The sequence below is a fragment of the Nannobrachium achirus genome (assembly GCF_963921795.1).
Source record: "Nannobrachium achirus genome assembly, chromosome: 3".
Classification (NCBI taxonomy): domain Eukaryota; kingdom Metazoa; phylum Chordata; class Actinopteri; order Myctophiformes; family Myctophidae; genus Nannobrachium; species Nannobrachium achirus.
Genome location: NC_137812.1, coordinates 36,412,755 through 36,427,093, shown reverse-complemented (window position 1 = coordinate 36,427,093; position 14,339 = coordinate 36,412,755).

The following is a 14,339-nucleotide window of genomic DNA, read 5'->3' as shown; positions in this document are numbered from 1 at the left end:
CATGTTGATGGCATAGAATACATTTCATTCTAACTAGCCATGGGGCAGTGCACTAAAACATCACGTCTGAACTTACACATTTAACCACTTTTAAACCCTCTATTCTTATTAAAAAACAGACCTGAGTTGCAACTGTAGCCTACTTGGTACACTTTCCCCCCCCAATCTACACCAAATCTCTTAGGAAATAGTCATGTCTTATGTGGCTTCTGGTTAACAAGTGATTTTTGCTCATTGAGTATAATGTGATATCAAAGCTGTTGATGGAAGAAGCACTTACAGTAGGTTTACTGTAAGGGAATACCCTTCTGAGTGTGTTGTTTGCATAATGCTATTCAAGGAGAGAGTTTGGTCTCGGTTTGCACAAACCCTGCCACAGCATGTTGGCTTCACTTGTATCATCCTGAATCATCCTGGACTGTGTGTGTGTGTGTGTGTGTGTGTGTGTGTGTGTGTGTGTGTGTGTGTGTGAGTGTGTGAGTGAGTGTGTGTGCACGCAGTGCATATGAATGTTTTTCTAATGTGTGTGTAGTTTCTTAAAACGATCCAGACAGATACATATCCCTTCCTGGCTTTAGCATGGTTTGATGTTGGCACTCACACTCCAGAGAGAAAATGACAGGGGGAGAGAGAGAGAGAGTGAGAGAGAGAGAGAGAGTGTCTGTGCATGTGTGTCTTGAGTGACTGTGTAGTATTCTCTAGTCTTGCCAAGACACATTCTCATTGCCTCGCTCCAGACTCCTTCTGGGGTTGGGCAGAGGTACGTCCTGTCCTGTCTTGTGCCAAAATCCGAACCCATCGTTATCCTGAACATTAAATAAACATATTTTTGTTTTTGTTTTAGCCAACAATGTCCTCATTCATCCACATTTAAGGCGTTTATTTTGCGTGTTTCTATTGCTAAATCATAGATATGAGATGTTGTTTGCAGATAATTTTTTTTATCATAGATGAAATATCATCAGAGCAACACTCTTGGGCAACAAAAACAACAATGTGTTTATTGCCATCTAGCGGCCAGAAAGTGTCACTGGTATTTTAAGCTGTGATTCTGAAATTGGCCAGTAGATGGTAATGTTGGATATCAATACTTTCTCCTGACGTGGCAACTTGGGTTCAATCCTGGCTATGGCCTCAGCCTCATAAGGAATTGAGCATAAAATGCACAAGACACCAAAAGTAAAACTCGTTTTAAAGTACTCACAGAGTCCAATATTTTGTCCCTGTCAAGTGTAGGCTACTGTTTCCCAAAGCGCAGGGCAGAAGCTTTCTGTTATTGTAGAGACCTTGAATGCTCTCCTCTTTCTTCCCTTGAAGCATCCCAGTTTTCCTCTATAAATGTGTCCTTTTTTATAGCTCTCTTCTCCCTCTCCCTTCTCTCTTATCATATTCTAAAATCCTCAACATATAAAAGGGTCCAAACCAAATGGAAACAAATGGACCACTTTAATATTTGGTTCCATTTCTAGGCATATACTGAGTTAAATGAATGAACACTGAACATCCCCATATCTCTCCTCGCCAGTGGTTCTCAAAGTGGGATCCAGGGACATCTCAGGGTCCCCTGAGGAGGTTCCAAAAGGACCCTCACAGGGGGGAAATCTCTCTTTTGCGAACGCCCATCATTTCGACCGGAGGGTTAGCGACTCACTCCACGGAGGTTAAGGTTAGGGTGAGGGTTAGAGTCGGGTGTCGAAAAGATGACATTTAGTAACAGCGACACGCTCCCCCTCACAGGGTTGAAACTGAAAGATATGGGGGTTCTTGAAATGTAACAGTTTGAGAACCACTGCTCTAGGCCAGAGTTTCTCAAAGTGGTTGCTGTGGCACTGGCACCCCAGGGTGCCCTGACACCATGGGGTTCTGCAGAATAATTTCTTAATATTTAGAATTTACCAATATATTTACCGATGTAAGTTTCAAGGTCAAAGTTATTTTTAATCTAGCCTTAACTGATGTAAGCTACACAGTTTTCAACTGTGCGTGTACATTCGAGTGACTATTTGTGACCATCATCATCATCATCATCATGTAGGCCTAATAATCATACTGATACAAATAGGTATAGTAGAGTCTATCATACTGTTATGCTAAATATCAATGTAAAATATGCCATAAATATACTATATAGTAACAATGCTTCCTAGCAGGTATAGAGACAGATAGGTTAGAAGCTGATAATGCTCCATGGCAGGTACAAAGACAGATTGGTTAAAGGCTGATGGCCTCCAAGATAAACAGCAAGGAATAATGACTGTCAGGTCAGCACTACCACCTACTGACAGGGAAAATGATGATGACACTAATGTATGTGTTATCACTCACACTCCCCTCTCTCTCTTGTACTCTCTCTCACTCTCAAACATGTGTATGCATGTACACACACACAGTCACACACAGTCGCGCGCACACACACACAGTCACACACAGTCGCGCGCACGCACACACACACACACACACACACACACACACACACACACACACACACACACACACACACACATACACACACACACACACACACACACACACACACACAGAGAGGGAGGGAGAGAGAGAGAGAGAGAGAGCATGTGAGTGCACAGGGAACAAGGAAGGCCAAGAAAAGAATAAAGAGGGAGCTGGTTGCAACATGCTGTCTTACTGTGTGTTAATTTAACAAAATATGCTTCAGGACCCTGCTCCATTCCACACGTCATAGTCCAAAAAGTCCTAAACCTTTACTTTTTCAGGAAATTGGAAATGGATCCAATGCAATTATTATTTAGCCACAAGCTCTTAATACACTTCACTGGTTCAATATTAATAAAACCCACAGACTCAAACATTTTCATTTTCACTCTCAATCATTTCTTACCATACCTTTGCCTAATACTATCATGTTAATTTACATAAACTGAAATAATGTTGAAATATGTCCCCCTTATGCAGCGTCCAGTATGATATGCATTGTCTGACTGAGCTGAGCAAACTGGGGCATCTGGCATGGTTAGCAAGAGCAAGACAGATTGGCTTCAATTATAAAGCCTCGTTAAACTATGGTATTACACTTACAGTAGTACAGGCCCTAATGGCTTCCATCTGTCTGGACCTCAACACTCACATTACTCATCTCGCCTCAACTGCCTTACTTATTATACCTCAGCTACTGACCAGCTACTGTATAGGAATGTGGACGCTGCAAGACAAAGGGACAAATCCCACAAGAAAGAGAGGCTAGTCTAGAAATAGAAATAGAATCGAAGAGTCTGGGTTTGACAGACACGCACGCACGTGTGCACGCACACACACACACACACACACACACACACACACACACACACACACACACACACACACACACACACACACACACACACACACTCACCTAACTCTTCCCTGGACTATAACTGCACCTATAAGTAGATCCATGTGCTATGCTGAGCACCTCCCCATCATTAGTGTACTATACAATAAGTCAGCTCTCTGTTTTACAAAGAAAAGAAAGGAAAAGAAAAGAAAAGAAAAGAAAAGAAAAGAAAAGAAAATAGAACAACTATATGCTTCCAATAGACCCCTTTCTGGGCCCGCCCCTTTCCCCCCTCCCCCTGAGCGGCGGCCATGATGGAGTTACTGCTGCAGCAGTGTGTGTCTATGTCTATGTCTATGGAGATGGGACTTTTAATGAAATTAGTCATTACCAGTCCCATCTCCATGATATTTAGATCTAATTCCTTCGCCAGTTCCATCCGCATGATTTGTAGATCTAATTCTATGAGTCCCATCCACATGATTTGTAGGTCTAATACCATTGCCAGTCCCATCCTTATGATTCGTAGATCTAATTCTATCTGTTCCATCTCAATTATGTTTAGGTGTAATTCCATCGCCAGTTCCATCCAAATGATTTGTAAATCTAATTCTATGAGTCCCATCTCCATGATTTGTAGGTCTAATTCCATCGCCAGTCCCATCCAAATGATTTGTAAATCTAATTCTATGAGTCCCATATCCATGATTTGTAGGTCTAATTCCATCGCCAGTCCCATCCTTATGATTTGTAGATCTAATTCTATCTGTTCCATCTCAATTATGTTTAGGTCTAATTCCATCGCCAGTTCTATCTGCATGATTTGTAGATCTAATTCTATATAGTTCCATCGTCATGATTTGTAGATCTAATTCCATCACCAGTCCCATCCCCATGATGTGTAGGTCCAATTCTATCGCCAGTTTCATCCGCATGATGTGTAGATCTAATTCTATCAGTCACATCTCAATTATGTTTAGATCTAATTCCATCGCCAGTTCCATCCCCATGATTTGTAGGTCTAATTCGATACAGTCCCATCCACATAATTCATCTGCTTACAATAAATGTGACAAATCTCTGTGAGTATGTATGTAATGTATGTAATCCACTTATCTCGAGAAACGTTCGTCCCACCGGCTTCAGATTCGGCACATTAGATCTACAAATCATGTGGATGGAACTAGCAATAGAATTAGACATACAAATGATAGGGATGGGACTGGTGATGGAATTAGATCTACAAATCATAAGGATGGGACTGGCGATGGAATTAGACCAACAAATCATGGGGATGGGATTCATAGAATTAGATCTACAAATCATGCAGATGGAACTGGTGATGGAATTAGACCTACACATGATGGGGATGGGACAGATAGAATTAGATCTACAAATCATGCAGATGGACTGGTGATGGAATTAGACCTACACTTTATGGGGATGGAACTGGTGATGGAATTAGATCTACAAATCATGGGGATGTGACCCTATGGAATTAGATCTACAAATCATGCGGATGGAACTTGCTATGGAGTTAGACCTACACATAATTGAGATGGGACTAATATAATTAGATCTACAAATCATAAGGATGGGACTGGCGATGGTATTAGACCTACAAATCATGTGGATGGGACTCATAGAATTAGATCTACAAATCATGCGGATGAAACTGGCGAAACTAGCGATGGAATTGTACCTACACATTATGGGGATGGAACTGGTGATGGAATTAGATCTACAAATCATGGGAATTAGATCTAAAGAATATGGAGATGGGACTGTATCGAATTAGCTATAGAATTTGACCTTCACATAATTGAGATGGGACTGATAGAATTAGATCTACAAATCATAAGGATGGGACTGGCGATGGAATTAGATCTACAAATCATGAGGATGGAACTATATAGAATTAGATCAACAAATCATGTGGATGGAACTGGCGATGGAATTAGACCTACACATAATTGAGATGGGACTGATGGAATTAGATATACAAATCATAAGGATATAACTGGTGGTGAAATTAGATCTAAAAATCATTGGGATGGATCTGATGAAATTAGATTTACAAATCATTTGGATGGAACTGGCGATGGAATTACACCTAAACATAATTGAGATGGAACAGATAGAATTAGATCTACGAATCATAAGGATGGGACTGGCGATGGTATTAGACCTACAAATCATGTGGATGGGACTCATAGAATTAGATCTACAAATCATGCGGATGGAACTGGCGAAGGAATTAGATCTAAATATCATGGAGATGGGACTGGTAATGACTAATTTCATTAAAAGTCCCATCTCCATAGACATAGACATAGACACACACTGCTGCAGCAGTAACTCCATCATGGCTGCCGCTCAGGGGGAGGGGGGAAAGGGGCGGGCCCAGAAAGGGGTCTATACGTCAACAGCTTCCATTTCGGACAGTGGTGGAAGTACTGAGATTTTTTTTGTACTTCAGTTAAAGTAGCAATAGCTAAATCTATATACAGTAAGTATACTCTGTTTCAAGTAAAAGTCCTGCATTCAAAGGTTTACTTGAGTAAAGTACAAGTATTGGGTATCAATACTCTAACAAGAAAGTAAATGTAAACTAATACATTTCATAAATGTAAATTTATGAAATGTATTAGTTTAGTTAATGTAGCAGATGGTAAAGGTGTGCCTGATTATAATTACTTGTACTGCTGAGTAGCTTTACCTACTATACTAATATGTCATCATTTATCATTTATATTCTGTATTAATAATATAAATCTGCGAACAAAAATGTAACAAAAAGGACTTGAGTTAAATGTACTTGGATACTTTCCACCACTCACCTCTCTCAGAATGGAGCATTGAACTGAGAGGATGGAAAATCATTTGATGGTGTGTTTAAGCAATCAGTCATGTTTGCAGTAAGTTGTGTGTGTATCCAGTGCACAGGAATGTACTGCGCTGTGTTGCAAAAACAGAAAAAGCAACGCAACCCTGTGAGCCTCTATCAATACACCTTAAACAGAGTTGGCACACTTCTTTTTTCATTGGCTGCATAGTTCTGGAAGACTTTATGAGCCCTGGAATTCCATGCATTCCTGTATGTCTGACATGTGTCGTTAAGTTTAGTTCTATGGTTCTCAACCTGTGGGATAAGATTTTGATGATGATATAACATTAATATTTTTTTTAAAAGAAGAAGAAAAAAAAACATGGTAATTTTTACAACCTTGATTTTTGTGTATACATTTGCGATACCAATAAATAGGAACTTAAAAGTAGGCTATAGGACTACTATGAACTGAAGTAGCCTATACCCCCATGTTGTACTTTTAAGTACACCATTGCATCTTAGCAGACAAATCTATCAGTGCAAAGAAATATATGGTCTGGCCACTTTCTTTGTTTCTTTCTTTGTTTGTTTGTTTCTTTCTCTCTCTCTCTCTCTCTCTCTCTCTCTATCGATCTATCTCCTTCTATCTCTCTCTCTCTCTCTCTCTCCAACAGCAGGAAGGGATATAAGATAGAGGCCTGTGAGGCTTTGTCTCCCTGTTTCATTTTCTACTCTGATGTCATGAGAGATGAGTCATTCTCGGACTTATTACTTTATTACTCCAGCTTTCTTCCTTTCTCAATATTTAATCTGTCTTGTCACTCTCCTTTTTCGCACCTTTTCTCCAGTGCAATGCAGAATCTCAAGTGGGACTTTAATAAACACTCAGGGTTTTACAGCATAGAATAATGTTAAGACCCCTGCAGGTCTATGTGTGATCCCTGGCCCCTCCTTGGCTTCCCAGTGCGAGAAAAGAAAGAAACAAGAATCCATACAGCCAGCTGTACGTCCTCAATATCCACCCGCTCATCATCTCTGTGTATGAACCCATATGGCATCAAGTCCCTTCATAGAAATAAAATGAGTAAGGACATAGCCACATGTGCCACATAGGCATGGATGCCTGGCGGCAGAATGTCCCATTTCAAGTTTTCAAATGTGCAAAGATCTTTTGAAAACAGCCGATCTACGAGCTCCCATTGGGAGCTTAGAATAATACTCATATTATTTAACCAAGTTAAAAAACACATGCTCTTGAATTTGCTTAAAGAATCAAATTAAAAGTAGCTTGCTAAAAAGGCATGTTGAATTAATCTGATCATGCAAGAACTGTTTTTGAAGACAATTCAAACTATGTATATAACAGATAATACAAGTTTACATGAGACTGAGACTGAGAGCAATGAACATTTTCCCATTATTTCGTCTATCAGTTTGTGTATAAGGACTTTGTTCAAGCCAACTTCTACACAGCCCAAGATAATCATCTCCAACAGCTGCTCTCTCTCTCCCCCCTCTTCACTTGTAATATGATGACAATATCAAGCAGCCAATTTCAGGTGAAGTGTAGAAATGTGCAGACAAATATAAGGGCTCATTTTGTTATCTTGTCAAATCTGTTTGGTTTTAGATTTGTTAGGAATTTGGTTTGTGATCATCTGCCTGGAGGGAATTGGAGTCTGATGCAATCAGCTGATGTCCACACCCAGCTGAGAGGAGGCCATAGGGCAGACCGAGGAGCAGATAGGGGGATTACATCTCCACGCTGGGCTTGGAACACCTCAGGATGCCCTGGTAGAAGTAGCTAACGTGGCCCAGGAACTCTCTCATGGAACTGTCACCTCCATGACCTGACTCTGATGATGAATGGAGAGTTGGAAGATTGTCCCGTTGCAGTTTCACAGAGTGTTGGGTGAATTCTAGAGTCTCAGAGTAAGTGTTAAGTGAACACCATTGATATAATTCCTGATTTGGAGAACAATATGAGCATTTAAAGCCTTTAATTAGTATAAAACCAAAGAACAGGCTGTCCAATCTTAAATATTCTACAGACCAAGCTGTCTTGTCTGGACATGATCTGACAATGTAAATTAATGTTGGGACTTGGGAGATCAGAGTAGGTGACATTGTGGGACTTCTCACCTAAAACAATCTCCAAATACACTGTACAGTGGACTATAGCTGACCGTCAACTGATGGTGCTGTTGTGTGCCTGCATGAGAGGAAATGAAAAGAGCAATCAATTGGAATATTATAAAGTTTTGAAGATGATAAGTGATCCAGATGAAATTGCCAACCCACCTCAAAATGTATTTTCTTTTTATTAAAGACTATAATAGGGAGACACCTGTTACTGAAAAACAATACATCAGTGCCTTGATTACTATGACAAGAGCTTTTAACATTCATTGTATCGCTAACTGTACACTACCCTTTTAACTTGAAAACAAATTAGAAATCCAGCCTAGGATTGTTGAACAAACCCCAATACTAGGTGACAAGTAGTAATCCAACACTATGCCTGAAGAGATAGCTGCAGATTTGAAGGGGTGGTATCAGTGCACTTAGCAGGGGCCTATGATTTGCACATACCTGGAATTGGTGCTCTGCATTTACCCATCTTAACTACAAAGAGCAGTGGGTGGGTGTTATTTCCACCCTTTGTGTGTAATATGGGTGTTAGGACTCTTGGCTTAAGTGTAGTTGTGATGCTAGATCAGATGAGGTCTGCTAATCCACCTTGGTTCAATACATTACACAAAACGTCTCTACCAAACAAGCCTGTTTACTACGCAGTCAGAGGGTCATAAGTGGAACCTCAGACAAAAAGTTACCTCTGTAATGTGTTACTAGAAGGCAACGTTGAGGAGGTCATTGTTATGGTCCACGTCAAACTGTTGAACTAAACTTCCAAAACAGAAAGATTGAGGTCAGTACTTTGTTGAGATTTTAGGCAGAACTCTGGTTTGGATGACTCCCACACACGCACGCACGCACGCACACACACACACACACACACACACACACACACACACAACACACACACACACGCACAGAAATCTACAGTCAATTTCTAGCAGCTATAAAATCCTGTCTCTTAATTCTGTCTTTTTCTGTCTTGCAGGCACACTATGCTGACTCATGCTTTGTTTATGCCTCTGGCTGTACAACTATGCATGTGTGTGTGTGCGTGCGTGCGTGCGTGCGTGCGTGCGTGCGTGCGTGCGTGCGTGCGTGTGTGCGTGCGTGCGTGCGTGTGTGCGCGCGCCCGCGTGGTGCATGTTTTGCACCTTGAGTGCCTGACTGCACATTTTCACTTTAACATGCAAGTATTTCTGTTTCATTGATAGGCTGTATTTGTGTCTTTGTGCTGTGCTTCTGCCTCCATAGTGTTAATGGAAGCAGCACACTAGCCTCATACCAGCCCTTTAATGAGAACAAGGCCTGCTGTTTTCAAGTGGTCCAGTAATCTTCAACATAACTGACTGGAAGACATTGGACATAATAGCTACATGTCCATGTTGGGCTTTAGTTTAACCCATTTAGATCGGGTACACATTTTGTGTTTCATTATTTTATGCTTTAACTATTGAAAAATAGCAGATATACAAGCTCACAGCGCGGCACCGAGTGCCACGCTGTGAGCTTGTAGATCTGCTATTTTTGAAAAATCGTGAAAATTAGAATTTTGACCCGATTCTATAAGTGTCTTTTGAATCCTTCTAAGGTTTTTTGAAAACCCTATGTTTCTATGTCAGCAATCTGGCCAGCCATCGTCAAAGAAAAGGTCCTTTTCACTTCAACTGGAGCTCAGTTAGTCTGTTCTTGAGAGACCACTATGTCAGTGGTTCTCAAACATTTTCATGTGAAGGACCCCCAAAATGATATTTATTTGGCCACGGACCCCCATCTCAAAATATTTAGTTCCAGGGACCACCCAGAAGCAAAATTTGAGTTACAAACGTTCGCTTTGAAAATACATATATTCAAAGATTTGCACACATTTTCCAAAAATAGCAGATCTACAAGCTCGCAGCGCTGCACTCGGTGCCGCGCTGTGAGCTTGTAGATCTGCTATTTTTCACTGGTTAAAGCATTCACTAATTCTAGGCCTAAATGGGTTAATAGTATTTATTACTTTGTGCAGTGACAGGCTAGATCTGTACATCAGTGATTTTCAAACTGTTTAAGCTTGTAGATGAGCTATTTTTAACAGTATATAATAATAATGATAATAAGTGGTGTAATAATAATAGTTATTATTTTATTATTATTGTTGTTGCTATTATTAATATATTTAATTCAAACAAACCTACCTATGTGACATGCCCGGAATGGGGACGGCAGGATTAAAGTGGTTACACCCAATTCCATATGTGCTCTATTTGGATTTACTTCAGAGACTATTATCTACAGTATGCAATTATAGCCTTTACCTCTTTGCTCGCGAGGACTCATCCTCCTTTCGTGGAAGTAACACTCTCCACCCAGCTTTGCCAGATGGATTAAAGAGGCTATTGTATTTCTTGAAACTGGAGAATATCAAGTACAGCTTAAAGGATCTGTTCAAAACATTCAGTGAGATTTGGACGCTCTTCCTTGATTATTATGAGAACTTCTACCACTTTTTCGAGTCACGTGTTCAAATACTGGATTCTGATTGGCTAAATTCCGGAGGTTATGAGAGAACTACTGCCGCAAAGTTGTGTGAAGACTTGTCCGAGATCAATGAGCCTCAGTGTACATCCGGGGACTTCAGGAGGTAGTCGGAACACCTTTCCCCCAACCAACAAATGACCGTGGCAACGGTCCTATGTTCACTAACGTGCATGCTATAGTCGCCGATTTATTTGGATCCAATGCAATCCGCCAACTTTAAAGCCCCTTTTCTCTGAACCTATGCCTTTCTGGAAGCGAACAGCCTCTATTTACGGCCGGAACGGTACTTCTAACTGACGTTAGCTTAGCTGTAAGCTAGACGCATGGATTAGTATGGAGTTGGCGCCATCTGTTGGTGAGTAGAAGATGTTGTTGGTGGAACTATCTGCTGTCTCGCGGAAGTTTTATAGGCAATAATGATTGTAACTTAAGATCCTTGCAAGTTACAACTATGTGTTTTCTTTCATGTATAAGGGAAAAAGTGGTAGAAAAGCTATTTACCACTCGGGGTCGGACATTATGCTCTGATAATGTCCTGTGTTAGGGTGTTATCGGACTCGGCTTCGCCTCGTCCGATAACACCCTAACACAGGACATTATCAGAGCATAATGTCCTCTCACTCGGGGTAAATTGCTTACTTACCGTATCCATTTTTTTAAAACCTTTTAAACCTTCATTTGCTTGTTTTGATTTTTGGACATTGAAACCTGTTTCAGTGTCTTTTGTGTGTGTGGTTCCCAAAATCCCAAAGCACAACTGTACTTACTAAGAGCCAACATACTATTCTGTGTGTGTGTGTGTGTGTGTGTGTGTGTGTGTGTGTGTGTGTGTGTGTGTGTGCGTGCGTGCGTGCGTGCGTGCGTGCGTGCGTGCGTGCGTGCGTGCGTGTGTGTGTGCGGTGTGAAGTGAGCGGTGAGCTGATGATGATCCACATGACATCACTGGATAGGGAAAACATCAGTATTTGATACAATGGAAAAACACTCTGAAAAACACATGGACATACACACAAAGTCACGTATTGAAGCGGTTAGCACTGCTCAAAACGTTAAGAATTACTGACTGATTGGTCAAACCAACCCATACACTTCACAGATTGGCCAGACATTGCTTGACATTTGTTGCAACTGGGCCATTATAAGTGTTAATATTCCATTTCTTTACAGAGCAACGCTCCACTGTGATCCTCTGTGGTCTTGATCTTCTGGTTTGTGTCATGCTGCACTGGACAGTGCACCTGAAGGGAGCACCCAAGGAAGAAGACCAGCCTGCTGTGGTAGCAGTAAGGCGCAAGGTCTACTCCTTCGGAGGCTCTGCGTTCACCATGGATCAGATCCCCGTGAACATCTTCGACACAGTCACTTTACTCTGGACCAAGTTGCCCCCGGTGGTGAATAGAAAAGGAAAACGTCCCCATGGTGTTCCTTACTGGCGCTTCGGCCACACCGCCGTTCTCATAGAAGATATCGTCTACGTCTGTGGAGGACTTACTGACAGAGGAAACATTTGCAAGAACAAGCCATACGCATTTGACGTTTGCACCCACAGTTGGCTCAAGCCCAAGGTTTCTGGGACTGTTCCAAAGGCGAGGTTCGGCCACTCGGCATGCGCCCTCAGGAAGGTCATGTATATCCATGGAGGATACACCTGGAACAATTACACTAAGGACATCTACAAGTTGAACACCACCAAGATGGTCTGGTCTGTAGTTAACCCCAGAGGCACTCCACCACCTGGTTCCGTATGCCACTCTGCCACCATCATCGGGACTAAGATGTTTGTATTTGGGGGAGAAGGGGACGAGGGGGAATGCTCCTACAACTACGTTAGAGTGTTTGACACAGATACCAACCGCTGGCTCAACCAACTTTCTACGAAGCTTCGTCCACAAGGACAGGGGAAATATCCCCCAGCCTTTGCCTGCAACGGAGAGCTCTACGTATTTGATAGTAAAAAACGGAAAAAGCCCAGACACCTCTGGAAGTTCAATCCAGAGACGTTCTCCTGGAAGATGGTTACGTTCAAGGGAAATAAAGGTCCAGGTAATAACTGGATGTACTGTTGTAAGGTGGGAGATCATGTCATACTCTTTGGAGGATGGCAAGGACACGACACAGTGGATGAACTGTACGTCTTAGACTTAACTCCTTGTCTGAAGACGTTATGCAAGCTAGCAGTCATTCAGCACGGTCTGGAGCAGTCTGGACTCCCTCCTGATATCAGGTGGGAACTGGAAGCCATGACAGAACAGGAACACACTGGGCACGCTGGGCCGACTGAGAAACAATAAGTCACTGAGAAAAGTACTTCCAGCCACTGGAATCACTGACTACCGTCAGCAACAGAATAAACTAGACAAGGCCGTTCCTCAGAGGGCAGATCTCTACAGGTGGGGTTGACTATCCAGGGCTGTGTCAGTCGTGGGCTGCAGCCGTCAGACATGAGGAAGCTGCGGGAAAAATAGTCTGGGCTCCCCTATGGGCATAAGTGAAAAACACTTTTTAACGTGCGTGTCTCAACATGTGAGTCCAATTTGAAGATGATTGGATGTTTCATTCATGAGATATGACGTTTCATTAAAAAATAGGCCACGCCCCAACACCGTTGTTTAGGCAATTATAGGCACTTGTCACTTGACACAGGAGACCATTTATGCCTAGTTTGATGAAAGGAATGACATTTCTGCAACAAACAGCACCTGTGGCGCCCCATCTGAAATTGCTCTTGGCTGTGCATTGTTTAGACGCCCTTCAACGTGTGATTCAAATTTGGGGCAGAAGATTGGACGTTGCATTCTTATGATTTGTATTATTTTTCTGCATGCTAAACAGGCCCCTCCCGCAAACTTTGGAAGCCACTTGTAGCCAATCAGAATGGGATATGTAAAATCTGACTGATAACATATTGATTGCAAAAACATTTGATTGCACAACCTAGGTTCAAGTCAAGAGTTAGCTTAAACATGAAGCGGACTGTTATAGCACCACCATGAGGCCAATTTGAAAACATTTGGGGTGGAGGTTCTTCCTTGTTATCATTTAATTGTTTTTTGTGAAGTCTAGTTTTTATTTAACTAACTATTTTTTATTCTAATTTTTTGTTAACCAATAATAACCTTGGTAATCATCAAGGACAATGATACACAAAAGAAGAACCTTGGGGTTGTCCTTGCATGTACATTATGTTTATATCATTTTATTTCTTATTTTTCTTGTTTTTACTTAAAATCCAACATCATCTCTATTATTAACTTGTGTATATTGTATTGCTGATGTTAGCAGTCTTGGGCAAACATGATGCCATGACAAGTGAGTGACAAACCCTCTTGATTCTTGAACTTTTAAACTAGATTAAGTCAATGCTAAATTAATCAATATACTAGAGGGTTGCACCCGTTTTATTGTAAGTGAAACTTGACCAATCATGGAAATTGGCCCATTTATAGTCTGGTTGTCCAAAATGTCATGTGAAGCTCACCAATTCACCAATCCTCAAGCTTATCGGACATAATGCCTGTTTATGCCTATCTGGCATATGCTATGACGGGCATAGACGGCCCC